Here is a 14,497-nt window from a genome sequence, read left to right on the forward strand (position 1 = left end):
ATGACAGGAGCAGCCTTCTCAGACAGGAGGAGTGCTATCAGCAACATCTGTGAGGCGGCATAGAATGACCATATAGAAGCACACGGAAAATAGTCCCAGGACGTCAGGAAAAGACTGTGGAGTCATGCATGAGAGCTGAGTTATTACAGCTTAGAGTCAGAGGCTATGTATTTTAGGTGACTCGTTGCGACTATACCCCCAGGCTATGTAACCTGGGGCAGGTGCATTACATAAATGTTCAGTAAGTATTAAATTGAACTGAAGGCCCCTTTTGGTGGCTCACGCCTGTAATCCCAGCACTTTGGGAGGCCAAGGTGGGCAGATTGCTTGAGCTCAGGAGTTTGAGACCAGCCTGGGCAGCAAGGGGAAAAACCCTGTCTCTACCAAAAATACAAAAATTAGCCAGGCTTGGTGGTGTGCACCTGTGGTCCCAGCTACTCAGGAGGCTGAGGTGGGAGGATCCCTGGAGCCCAGGAAGTCAAGGCTGCAGTGAGCCGTGATCGTGCCACTGCTCTCCAGTCTGGGTGACAGAGCGAGACCCAGTCTCAAAATATAAGTAAATAAAAAAAAGTGAACCGAAGTGATCACCCTTCCTGTTTAAAATTTTAAGCCAGGCGTGGTAGTCAGAACCTCTTGTTCCCGCAACTCGGGAGGCTGAGGCAGAAGGATCATTTGAAGGCCGAGTGCTGTGGCTCACACCTGTAATCTGAACACTTTGGGAGGCCATGGTGGGTGAATTGTTTTGAGTCCAGGAGTTTGAGACCAGTCTGGGCGACATAGCAAGACCCCATCTGTACTAAAAATACAAAAAAATTAGCTGGGTATGGTGGCATGTGCCTGTAGTCCCAGCTATTCAGGAGGCTGAGGTGGGAGAACGGCTTGAATCCAGGAGGCAGAGGCTACAGTGAGATTGTACCACTGCACTCCAGCCTAGGCAATAGAGCCAGACCCTGTCTCAAAAAAAAAAAAAAAAAAAAAAAAAAAAAAGATCACTTGAGCCCTGGAGTTCAAGGCTGCAGTGCTCTATGATCGTGCCCGTGAATAGCCACTGCACTCCAGCCTAGGCAACATAGTGAGACCTCATCTCTAAAAAATAAATAAAATAAAACAGTATCTTTCCTTGGTTCCCAAGAGGCCACCCATCTAAACAACTGGCCTCTCCCACCTGCTGCCATTCTTTCTGAAGACTTGAACCATTATACCACTGCTTCTTCCCACCCCACCTCTTGCCCTCCTCAGGGACACCCTGCTTCATGGGTCTGCACATGAGCAGTCTCTCACCTCTGGAGCAGGAGACTCCATCATCACTCAGACCTGCCCCACTCCCACCTCTGAGACTCAGCCCTTCCTTCACTGACCTAGACCGCCTTTCCTTTCTCCTCCTGGCTGCCCACTCCCACTAAGCCTGCTTTGAAGAACCTGGCCCAGTCCCTGGCACATCACCAACATCTAATCAGTGGCTGTCAATACTGTCTTGTCCTCTTCTGCTCCCTGGCCAATGGCCTGCCTCAAAGCCACTTCACTGCCCTCCTTCTGGCTCTAGAATGCCCCCATCCCCTCATGTCCTCCTCTGAGCTAGAAGCTGCTGCCCACTGCTCACTGTCTCCATCCCTGTTCCCTGCTGAACCTACCACTGATTCTCATGGTCTCACCTCAACCAGGCCTCACTGGGGCCCAGTAATCCTTTTCCTCTTGGGCCCTCTTGGGAGGACGGGGGGCAGGGGTTCCAAATCAAGTTCCCACAGCAGCTTTTCTAAGTTCCGGAAGCTTCTCTCCTCCCCTCCTCACCTTCCTCCTAACATATGGCCCACTTTCAGCCACTTTGTCAGCAAGAGTGTCTGGCACAAGCACCACCACTTCCACCTCAAGAAGACATCTCTGCCTTCAGGTCACAAGATAGTGGAGTAAAGCCCCCTTCTCCTCTCAAAAATCACCCCCAAGATGATAAGGAAAATAAGAAACAGGAACCCAAAGTCCATCTTCAATGAAACAAGGATTTAGAATCCTGGCCCCCATCATATGAAAACAGAAAATGGACAGAAGAATGGTAAACGACCCCACAGAGTCCAAGAAGGGCAGACCAAAAACATTTGGAGGCACAGACCCACGAGAAGCAACCTGATTCTTCCCTTGGAAACCCAGGAAAGCTCAGGACTTGGAAGTAGCAAGTAAGACAGAAGGATAAGCAGGGGTCTAAAACTGAGGCAAGGTCTAAAACTCCAGGGATTACTTGAAGATCTGTTTAAAGAGCAATTAGACTGTCAGGAACCCCAGCCATCCCCAGCACAATCAGGTAACTTAATGTGTCCCCTCCCGATTCCTGTAGGAGATAGGAAGATGTATTCTGGAGATATTGAAACAGAAAGATTCTGGACTTAGGGGTTGGGGAGGTGCAGGAAAAAGAGTGGGATCAAAGACTGAGGGAAAGTCGGTGACATGGTTTGGCTGTATCCCCACCCAAATCTCATCTTCAATTGTAGTTCCCATAATTCCCATGTGTTGTGGGAAGGACCCAGTGGGAGATAAATGAATCATGGGTGCAGCTTCCCCCATACTGTTCTCATGGTAGTGAATAAGTCTCACGAGATGGGATGGTTTGATAAGGGGTTTCCGCTTTCGCTTGATTCTCCTCTCTCTTGCCGGCCACCATGTAAGAAGTCCCTTTGCTATTCCTTCATCTTCTGCCATGATTGTGAGGTCTCCCCAGCCATGTGGAACTGTAAGTCCATTAAACCTCTTTCCTTTATAAATTACCCAATCTTGGGTATGTCTTTATTAGCAGTGTGAGAACAGACTAATACAGTCGGCATCTGAACAATAACACCCGGTCTCCCTGCCACACACCTCTCTAACTCCCACACTATAGCTGGCTCTAGAACTCTGGGTGAGGGGCTTGTAACCTTCAAGCAGGAGACGAAACTAGATCATTCTTTTCTGGAAAAAAAGAAAATGTGACAGAGAAAAAGCCTATTAACACTGACAATTGATACCCTCCAATGAAGGAGTCCAGCCAGCCACTTGATTGCCCTACTGTGAGCCCACAGGGAGAGCTTCCAACTGGATCTCTAAAGCCTCCCTCTCAACAGGAGTGGACAGCCAAGGAACACCAGACCTCTGAAGAAAGCCTCCAGCATGATGCAAATCAAAACACAGGGGGAAGAAAAATTCAAGTTAATAACCTCAGAGAGATAATTCATGTGTCCAAAGGACGTGAAACTATTTCTTTAAAAAAAAAAAAAAAAGTAAGAGGCCAGGTGTGGTGGCTCACATCTGTAATCCCAGCACTTTGGGAGGCCAAGGCTGGCGGATCACTTGAGGTCAGGAGTTGGAGACCTGCCTGGCCATCATGGTGAAACCCTGTCTCTACTAAAAATCAAAAAAAAAAAAAAAATTAGCCAGGCGTGGTGGTGGGCACCTGTAACCCCAGCTACTCAGGAGGCTGAAGCAGGAGAATCGCTTGAACCCGGGAGGTGGAGGTTGCAGTGAGCCGAATCACACCACTGCACTCCAACCTGGGTGACACAGCAAGACTCAGTCTCAAAAAAAAAAGAAAAAGAAAGAAAGGAAAAGAGGGCAGGCGCCGTGACTCACACCTGTAATTCCAGCACTTTGGGAGGCCGAGGTGGGCAGATCACCTGAAGTCAGGAGCTCAAGACCAGCCTGGCCAACATGGTGAAACTGTGGCTCTAATAAAAATACAAAAATTAGCCGGGTGTGGTGGCGGGCACTTGTAATCCCAGCTACTCAGGAAGCTGAAGCAGGAGAATCGCTTGAACCCGGGAAGCGAAAATTGCCATGAGCCGAGATCATGCCATTGCACTACAGCCTGGACGACAGAGTGAGACTGCATCTCAAAAAAAAAAAAAGAAAAGGAAAGAAAAAGAAATGCTGGGCATGGTGGTACATGCCTGTAGTCCCAGCGACTTCAGAGGCTGACATGAAAACATCACTTGAGCCCAGCTCTGGGCTGTAGTGTGCTATGCTAGGATCAGGGAATCACCAGCTTGCCTAAGAGGGTAGAAGGAACCAGTTCAGGTCAAAAATAGAGCAGGTCAAAACTCCCATGCTGGCTGGGTTCGGTGGCTCATGCCTATAATCCCAGCACTTTGGGAGACCAAGGCGGGCAAATCACTTGAGGTCAGGAGTTCGAGACCAGCCTGGGCAACAGAATGAACCCTCATCTCTACTAAAAATAAAAAAATTAGCCAGCCATGGTGGTGCACACCTGTAGTCCCAGCTACTTGGGAGGCTGAGGCAGGAGAATTGCTTGAACCCAGGATTGCAGTGAGCCGAGATCGCGCCACTGCACTCCAGCCTGGGCGACAGAGCAAGACTGTCCTGGGAAAAAAAAACCAAAAACTCCCATGCTGACCAATAGTGTGATCATACCTGTGAATAGCCACTGCACTCTAGCCTGGGCAACGTAGTGAGACCCTTTCTCTTTAAAAAAAATTATCTTAAAAGAAAGAAAAGGTAGAGAACATGAAAGCACTCTTGAAAATTATATGAAGAAAAAATAAAAAGAGTAATAACAATATACTTAGCAAATAGATTAGGATATAACATAGAGGATACCTCCCAGAAAACAGAACAAAGGGATGGTTAATAAGAGAGAAATAATACGAAAATTAGAGGATCAATCCAAGGAGCCTAGCATCCAAGTAATCAGCGATGCAGAAGGAATGAACAGGAAAAATGGAGGAAGAAATGTCAAAGAAATTATAAAGCAATTCCCAGAACTAAAGTACATAAATTGTTTTGGGACAGAGGTTCTTAAGCTTTAGCATGCATCAGAATACCTGGTAGGCTAGTTAAAGCACGGATGGCTGGGCCCTATCACCGGAGTTTCTGATTCAGTAGGTGTGAGGTGGGGCCCCAAGTTTGCATTGCTGACATGTTCCCACAGGTGATACTGATGCTGCTGGACTGGGGACTACACTTTAAGAACCACCGTATTAGATTTAAAGAACCTGACAAGTACCCAGAAAAATGAATGAAAAGCAACCCACAGCAATATACTGTGACATTTCAAGATAGCCAAGATAAAAGAAAACAATCCTAAAAGTGGGGGTTGGGGAGAAGGGCGGAGGTGAATTCAAAGTCTCAGAAATCAAAATGGCAAGAACTTCTGAACTGCAAAATTAGAAGCTGAAAAATAAAGGAACAATGTCTTCAAAATTCTGAAGGAAAATTATTTTCAACTTAAAATTCCATACCCAGCCAAAACTATCAATCAAGTGTGAGGATGGAATAAAGCCATTTTAAGTAACACGAAAGTCTAAAATGTTACCTCCCAGGCACTCTTTCTCAGGAAGCTACTGGAGGATGTGCTTCACCAAAACAAGGGAGTAAACCAAGAAAGAAGAAAACACTGAGTCCAGGAAAGAGGACAAGGGCAAAGGTGATGAGAAACCCAGGATGACAGGTGTACCACAGCCCAGAGGGCAACACGTCCGGAGGAAAGTGCAAGGATGGGGCACCCCAGGACAAAAGTCTCCAAGGGAAGAAGAGAACCAGTAAGATTATATGACAGGTTTGGCCATATGCAAAATTGTACTGAGAGGGCGTTTTACAGAACTGTTGAAGGGTGTGGGAAGACAGAGCCAGAGATTCAAAGAAAAAACCAAGTAAATTAAAAATGAGGCAATTAATTCCAGAAAAAACAAAAAGGTTGTACAAGGAAGGAAATATAAACAGAGTATATGACAAAGTTATTTAGAAAAGGAAATGTAACCAGAATACTTGCCTCGAGAATAAACAATATTTACAAATTCAATAATGAAATCACTGAATATGGATTTAACTATAGATTATGATATAAACATAATGTGAGTGGTGTCTCACGTGTCCGTATGAAGAGACCACCAAACAGGCTTTGTGTGAGCAACAAGGCTGTTTATTTCACCTGGGTGCAGGCGGGCTGAGTCCAAAAAGAGAGTCAGCAAAGGGTGGTGGATTATCACTAGTTCTTACAGGTTCTGGGATAGGTGGTGGAGTTAGGAGCACTGTTTTGCGGGCAGGGGGTGGATCTCTCAAAGTACATTCTCAAGGGTGGGGAAAATTACAAAGAACCTTCTTAAGGGTACGGGAGATTACAAAGTACACTGATCAGTTAGGTTGGGACAGAACTCAATCACAGTGGTGGAATGTCATCAGTTAAGGCTATTTTCACTTCTTTTGTGGATCTTCAGTTGCTTCAGGCCATCTGGATGTATACGTGCAGGTCACAGGGGATATGATGGCTTAGCTTGGGCTCAGAGGCCTGACAAGTGGGGGAGGTGAAGACGCGAGTAGAGAATCAAAATCCTCCACTACCAAGACAAGAAGTCAACAAATTAGATGAATCCAGAATGGCAGTACATATACTATTTAGAAATAAGAGGCCAAGAATGGTGGCTTATGCCTGTAATCTCAGCACATTTGGAGGCTGAGGCGGGTGGGTCACCAGAGGTCTTGGGTTTGAGACCAGCCTGGCCAACGTGGCGAAACCCCGTTTCTACTAAAATTACAAAAATTAGCCAGGTATGGTGGTGTGCGCCTAGAATCCCAGCTACTTGGGAGGCTGAGGCAGGGGGAATTACTTGAACCTGGGAGGCGGAGGTTGCAGTGAGCCGAGATAGCACCACTGCACTCCAGCCTGGGTAACAGAGCAAGGCTCCGTCTCAAAAAAAAAAAAAAAGTAGAAATAAGGAAGGAAATACCAGAAAAAAAACAGCTGAGACTTGAAAGCAGTTGACCCTAGGGACTAGGATAAGGGCTGGGAGAAAAGCCGGGGGGACTTCTGTTTGCGTTACAAGCCTTTTAGCACTATTTGATTTTTCAGCTATGTGTATGTATTATCCTGATAAAATAAATACTGATTTTCTAAAGCAACTATAACTCTGGTGCCACAATCTCCACTACAGCACACCTGCAGGACTGTGTGGACCCAAAGGAGCAGGAATTCCTCCACCCTCACCCTGTCTGGACAGGTATTATTCATCATCAGCTTAACCCTCTTCCACTCACAAACGCAATTTCTCCATCTCCTCCTGTTCCTGTAGCAGCCATCAACTGGGTAGCTGTACTGAACTATAAGTTTCTAGAGGTCAGGCACAGTGGTTCACACCTGTAATCCCAACACTTTGGGAGGCCAAGGTGGGAGGATTGCTTGAGCTCAGGAGTTCAAGACCAGCCTGGGCAACACAGAGAGACCCTGTCTCTACAAAAAAATTTAATTTTTTTTTTTGTAGAGATATTTTTAATTTAAATATTTAAATTAAAATTTTTAATTTAAATATTTTTAATTTAAATATTATTTAATTTAAAATAATTTTTAAATTAATTAAAAGTAAGTGTCTACAACATGCCTGTAAGGCTTTACAGGTACTCACAGTGTCCCTTACCTGGAAGGCTAGCTTTCCCTCCTCTTCTCCCTTCCAAATGCTGAACTCTAGTTTATACTTCAGATAACATTTCCTCCATAGCTGTTGCTCTCCCCACTCATCTGAGCTATCCCCACTTTGCCCTCCCCCTCTCCCTCCTCGCACTCCTCCCCTTCTTCCTCCTTCCTCCCCTTCTTCCCCTTCCCTCTGATCCTCCCCGCCCCCTCCTCCTCTGTTTTCCCTGCTGGAGCCTTTAGCACTTTGTACCATAACTGCCCCTCACTGTTAGACTGTAAGTTCCATGAGGCCAGAAACTCTGTCTTATTCACTGTAGGTTCAGGACAGGGCCTGGTGCACGGTTAAGGAGTCAGTAATTATGCAAATAGATGAATGCATGACTCACTTTTAGTAAGGGCTCAAAAAGGATTTGAGTGAATTAATTAGTCACAAAAAATGCACGCTCCCCCTCAATATTTAAAGTCTGCCTCTCTCTGCCATCTCCATTCTACCATCTACTCTCCCTCTTTCCTACAAGGTCACACCCTCTCAAATAAGTTGGCTGTGGCCAGTGCTCCACTTCCAATTCATTTACTCCTGCCTCAACCCAATAAAGAAGCCAGGGCCCCTTCATGTGACCAGGGTCAGCTCCAGTACAGGGCTTAATTTTTTTTTAAGAGATGGGTCTTGCTCTGTCCCATGGGCTGGAGTGCAGTTGCCCCATCATGGCACACTGCAGCCTCAAATTCCTGGGCTCCAGCAATCCTCCTGCCTTAGCTATGGTGGCTGGCTTTTCCAGGGCTTTGCTAGCTATCTGAGTTTGTACTATACTGGAATGAGCTGCTTAGGGAATATCTGTCTACCCAGTTCTGAAGGAAATCAATCCTCTCTCAGTTTCCCTTTCCCTAGGCCCAAAGTACAGCTCTCAGAGGTCTAGGACCCAGGCTCGACAGAGGGTACCCAGTTAGCTCTGGACTTTGGCCTGCTTGACAAGGATAGATCTTGGCCTAAACTAAGTGGCTGGCCCTTCCCAGTCTTCTCACTTTCCCATCCATTTTGCAGGCCAAGAGTTGAGATTCTAGTCCTTCAAGTTCACGTGCCCCGGTGACTCCCAGCCAGTGTCTTCGAGTAGGATGGGTATGCAGTCTGGGCTAGGGGTACAGGGAGGACTGGAGGACCGCTTAGCACCGCAGGCGCTGGAGGGTGAAAACCTGCCTTGCCTCCCCACTGAGTTCTTGAGGCCAGAACGAAGCTGGCCCCCGGGAGGTCTCGGGAGAAGGGCCCCCAATCTGTTGATCACTGAAAGGCCTCAAGGCCGCCCGCCCCGGTCAGGGCGGTCCCCTCCCCACCCCCACCACGCCACTTGACCTCAAAGAGCCACCCGGGCTTTGGAATACAGCGACCTAAGCTGTGCCCCCAAAGGGGCCAGCAGGCGGCGGGGAAGGGAGGGAGGGAAGGGCGGAGAGCACCCGGGCTAGAGGATTGGAGAGGTGGGGGTGGGGCACAGGAGAGGCCCCTTCTTTCCTTTGCCCACTGCCGGAGCAGGGAGGAGCGTGGGAAGAGGGAGGTTTGGTCTGTAAATAGGGAACATGTAAATACCGGCCGGGAAACTCGATCGGGTCTCGTCGCTTCCCAATTTAGGAGAAGGGCTGGAGCTAGGCTTTCAGTGGCTGCTTGGGGCGCAGGTCACGTGGCCGCCCAGGACCGGAGGGTGGGGCGAGGCTAGGGGGCTGCTCCCGATGTGGGTAGAGGGGAGGCAGGAATCCCGGCCAACCTCGCCGGCTCTGGCCCCGAGTAGTTATTTTTGTCCTTATGGCACACTTCCCCAACACTGACTGTGGGGGTGGGAAGGTCGGGGGGCTGCGCTGCTCCGGATTCATCCGCCCCAGGCGCTTTCTGAATGCTAAGGCAAGGTGTGCCTGTGGGTTTCTCCAAGCCTCAGTTGGCCTCGGTCTTGTTTCATCTGACTCCTGGGCGGCTTGCTGCTGCCTGGGGTGATGGGCAGGGTGCTGGCAGGCTGTGCCCTGAATTGAAACTCCATCACTGACTGGCTTGTGGAGAAAGTGCCTAGGAGGCTGGCATCCCGCCTCCCAGGCTCAGTGCCCCAGGGAGATCAGCAGTGCCCAGAAAGGAAGGTGCCCGCTGGAACTGGTTTCCAACAGAGCACTGTGTGCCAGGCTCTGTGAGAGGCATTAGGGGTGTGCAGAAAGAGACAGCGCCTGCCCTGAAGGAGCTTACACTGCAGTGGGGGAACAGACAAGTAAACCAGAATGAAAATACAGGAGCTCCGAGAAGCTTCTAAGTCAGACTGGGACCTGGGAGGATTTGAGGAAGAGGTGGCACTTGAATTATATCTTCAAGGATAAGGAGTTAGCTCACAGAGGAGGGGGAAAGGGCATCCAGGCAGAGAGAACTGCCTGTGCAAAGGTAGGGAGGCATAGGAGGTCAGTAACAGGATCCCAGGCATTTAGTTCCTCCTGACAGGAGCACAGGGGGCTGTGGGGGAAAGTGCTGGAGATGGGGTGGGCAGGCTGACAGAAGACAGATCTTGGGGACCATGGGTGCCCAGTTAGGCATCTAAGCTTCCTTCTGGAAGTCTCAGGGAACTGCTGAATCATTCCATACAGACAGGATCAGGACAAGACAGAGTCAGATTTGCATTTTCTAGGAGAGCTGGGAATGGATTTGAATTTGGGATGTAGAGAATGAAAAAGGTTGATGAGAAGCCTGTTGCCAACCTCCCCTGAGACAGCAGCCAGTCATGCATTCGAATGGAAAGAAGGAAAAGGCCTGACAAACCTTTGGGAGTGGAGGAGCCATTGGTTTTCAGGACTGATAGGGGGTAGGCATGAGTTAGGTGGGAGAGAATTGGGTGACCTCAGGTTTCCGGCTTGGGGAACTGGGCAGATGATGGATGCAGAAGGAACAGCTTTGGAGGAAAGGAGAATGATGATGATGAGCATAGTATCTATTAAGCACTCAGTGTTTCAGGCATAAACACTTCATACATCATCTCATTTAATCCTCACAATAACTTACAGAGTAGGTACTATTGTTCTCTCCATCTTAAGGGAAAACTGAGTCAAGAGGTTAAGTAATTAAGCGGTGGTGTTGGAGTGATGAGCATGCCTGCACCTTGCAGGCAGTGAGGTTTCCCACGCTGTTGCACAGAGGAGCTATCCCCGCTACCACTAGCTCCTCCCTCCCTCTGCAGCCCTCAGCATCTGGCACCCTCACAGCAGTTCAGTCATTAGCCACTGGGTCTCTCTCCCTCACCCCACCCCATCTCAGCCCCGATACTCTGCCCTGGGAAGCCAGGACAGGACCATACCATACAAGCCTTGTGACAGGAGGGCACCAAGCTCTGGAATCTTGGCATTGACATCCACCTACTCATGAACAATACAAAGCAGAACTGAGACTGCAGGGACAATCAGAAAAACCAAGAAAATCAGTGTGTTCCTTTTTTTAAAAAAAAAAAGGTTTTAAGAAAAAAAGTAATATTTCAGTGACATCAGAGATAATCATGAAAGGTCGGTAGCCCAACCTTGTACTTATTTTCTGTGGGGAAAAGGGCAATTAGGCATCTCCCATGGAGGAAGCTCCTCCAGCTGTTTCCCTTTCGCCAGCCTTGGCTCGGGACACCCAGTCCGACTTCAGTAGCCACAGCAGGAGACAGAGAGGGACAGCCACTCCATGTTTGCCCCACATAGCCCCCCATTCTAGCATTTGGGGGTAATGGGGACACTGCTGTTGTTTCCAAATTGCCTCTTACCAACCATGCAGTCAGAGAGGCCAGAGGAAAGGGGATACAGCAGGTAGGGAACCAAGTGAGAGTCAGTGGGCTTTCTCCTGGGAGAGTTGTTAGACCTGGCTTCAGCTATCTCCCTTGAACCACCTAAAATGAACCACCTAAAGTTACACAACCAGCAACTGGCCCAGGCCCCGTAGGCAGGATGTTATTTTTGAGGCTATTTTAGGCAGAAGTTAGAAGGTCCACTTGCCTCCCACCACCCTCACCACTTCAACTACAGGAAAGAGGCCCACCATGACCCTACAGAGCTTTCCAGAGTGCAGACCTTTTCCTAGTCATCTGTGGACAGAGCAGTGAGAAGCCTGTGGCATCAAGAGAGCAAGCCCCACCTATGTTTGGGGTTCCAGGCTCCAGGAGCGCCTCCACTGCTTTTGTAGTCTCTGGAAGCACAGGGGTCCTCACCAGGCCTCTTGGGAACTGCCCCTCCTCCCTCATTTACCCCTCCTTGCTGGGTTCTATTTGTACCCCTGTGCCTCTGGCCTTGGAAGGGGTTCTATCTGTTATACATAAATTTTTCTTTGACCTCAGAGCAAGAAATGCTTGAGGACCATCTCCTCTGCATCTTTCAGGGACAGCCAGAGCCCTGAGACACACATGAAGGCATCTACTGCATCCAGGAGTGAAAGTAGCATTGTTTTAACACTGGGTCACAATCCGGTGGTGGTTTGTGAATTCAATTTAGAAGGTCATGGCTGGCACCTTAAAACCATCAAATAGAACACAATACGTGCAATAGAAAATATGAGTGTGCACACATAGCCAGGGTAAGTATTGTCCATGAAACTTTTGTATCATTTATCTCACAACATAAAATGTGTTTCTTGCTGTAGGTCACTGAACAAATCCCTGGACAAAAGAACACTGGTTCAGACATAAAGTCAAGGCCAGGCATGGTGGCTCCCACTGGTAATCCTAGCACTTTGGGAGGCCAAGGCAGGTGGATCACCTGAGGTCAGGAGTTTGAGACCAGCCTGGCCAACATGGTGAAACCCCATCTCTACTAAAAATAGAAAAATTAGCTGGGCATGGTGGCAGGTGCCTGTAATCCCAGCTACTCAAGAGGCTGAGGCAGGAGAATTGCTTGAACCGGGGAGGCGGAGGTTGCAGTGAGCCAAGATCACGCCACATCACTCCAGCTGGGGCAACAGAGTGAGACTTCATCTCAACATGTACAAGTCACCTGTTCTGTGTTAGGCACTCTGCTAGGCACAAGAAATCCAGTAAAGAATAAGACATCCCCTAGTCTCAATCCACCTTCTGGTTGGGAAGCCAATAAGCACACAGTTGCAAGATAGGGTGCCAAGTGGTCTGAGAGAGTATGTATGAGGCTATAAAACCCTGACATGAGGGCGGGCATCTGGGAGGGCTTCCAGGAGAGGTGATGCAATTGGAGTTCACAGCAGGAAAATTGAGCGTTAGGTTCTAGTGTCTCCTCCATCCTATAGATAAGAAGGGAACTATGTTAAAGTGTCAAGGGTTCTAGTCTTAAAGTCCAAAGACATCCTGTCTCCTCTTCTTAACAAGCTGTGAGGTCTCAGGTGAGTCAATTAACCTTCCCAGACTGATTCCTCATTTACAAAACAGGCATCTATAAAAATGGGCATAATATCTGCTCTATCAACCTCAAAGAAGTGAGAGATCAAATGAAATAGATAATATATGTGAAAGTACTTTGTAAATTACAAAAGGGGAGGTACTGTCTCTATGGATGAGGAAATGGAAGCATAACGAAGTCAAGTGTCCTGCCCTACAGTGCTGTGGGTAGCAGGCCCCCCTAAATCCTCAGTCCTCAGCTCCTGCCTGCATTCCTCCCACTGCAACTAATCTACCTTAGAAGAGGGCAGGGGAAGGGTCTAAAAAGGCCCCCCTAGCAACCTGACTATTGAAGATTTACCTTAAAGATCCTACTGTTTTAATGATGGGAGGTGGGTATGTCAGAACTCCTCCGTTTCCCTTTCTGTTAATGAATTAAGATCTACCCAAATTCAGTGTTTAAAGTTACATAAGCATCATTCAGATCTGTAACAGCCACTTTCATTTTGGAAAAACAGCATTTCCATTAAAATGATGTTATATAAAAAGGTTTTGTATACGTGCGTAGGAACAGCAGAAACAGGCACACATGATCACTGTATGGCACACAGGCATATGCAGATCATGACCTCACCTGTCCTCATGAGGAAGGGACCATAGGAAGCAGGTGTCTGATAGTACCTGGCAAGTTTAGCTGTGACCTAGTTGTCCTCTAATCATCAGTAAGACCTGATGCATGTTGGGCAATGGGAACTGCAGCAGGAAGGAAGACCCTTCCTTGGCAGGGTGAGTGCCACTGAATCACAGAATATTGGGGTTGGATTTAGCTCAGAAGTCACCCAGTGCAATCTCACTCTACACCACTCTTGCCGGCCTTGACTTGAACAGCTACCATTGTCCCAAGGCAGCCCATGTCAGGACAGATGTAGATCACTGGAAAAGACCTGATATTGAGCTGAAACCAGCCTTTCTGGAGCTACCACCCCTGGGGAACAAAAGCACCCACAACCTTGAGCAGAGACTCCAGGAGCCGTAGCCAGCGGAGCGTGCCCCGAGGCCTAAAGAGCAAGTGGGGAAGGCAGCCTGAGTCCACAAAGCTGAAGCTCCTCCGAGAGACCTCCATCCATCTAAAGGAAGCTGGGACTGTGGGGGCAAAAAGAGAGGGGTAGGATGAGGGAGGTAGGGAGGAGGGGCGGAGTCGGGGCCGCCTAAATGGGAGTAAGTCGGTGGCTGTGAGGAAAGCCCAGCACCTCAGGTCTCATTTTCAGTGTTTGGGGGGACACAGTCCCGAGGTCAGTTCCAGCTCTTATACTCTGGAGTCCTAGGTCCGCCCACACGCACACACCCCTTTCGGGATTCGAAGGTTGTACTTTTTTTTTTTTTTTTTGAGACAGAGTCTCGCTCTGTCGCCCAGGCTGGAGTGCAGTGGCGCGATCTCGGCTACCTGCAATCTCCGCCTCCCGGGTTCAAGCAAGTCTTTGCCTCAGCCTCCCGAGTAGCTGCGATTACAGGCGCCCGCCACCACACCCGGCTAATTTTTTTGTATTTTTAGTAGAGACGGGGTTTCACCATCTTGGCCAGGCTGGTCTTGAACTCCTGACCTCGTGATCCACCCACCTCGGCCTTCCAAAGTGCTGGGATTACAGGCGTGAGCCACCGCGCCCGGCCTCGACGGTTGTACTTTTACGTGACTTGGTACGTCCTTGATTCTAGGGCTAAGCAGGTAACTTCCGATCCGCCCCATCCCCTGCTGGAGTCAGGTTAGGCTTAGCGGCTTGTCTTGGTCACC

The sequence above is a fragment of the Pan troglodytes genome, chromosome 10, assembly GCF_028858775.2.
Source record: "Pan troglodytes isolate AG18354 chromosome 10, NHGRI_mPanTro3-v2.0_pri, whole genome shotgun sequence".
Taxonomy (NCBI): Eukaryota; Metazoa; Chordata; class Mammalia; order Primates; family Hominidae; genus Pan; species Pan troglodytes.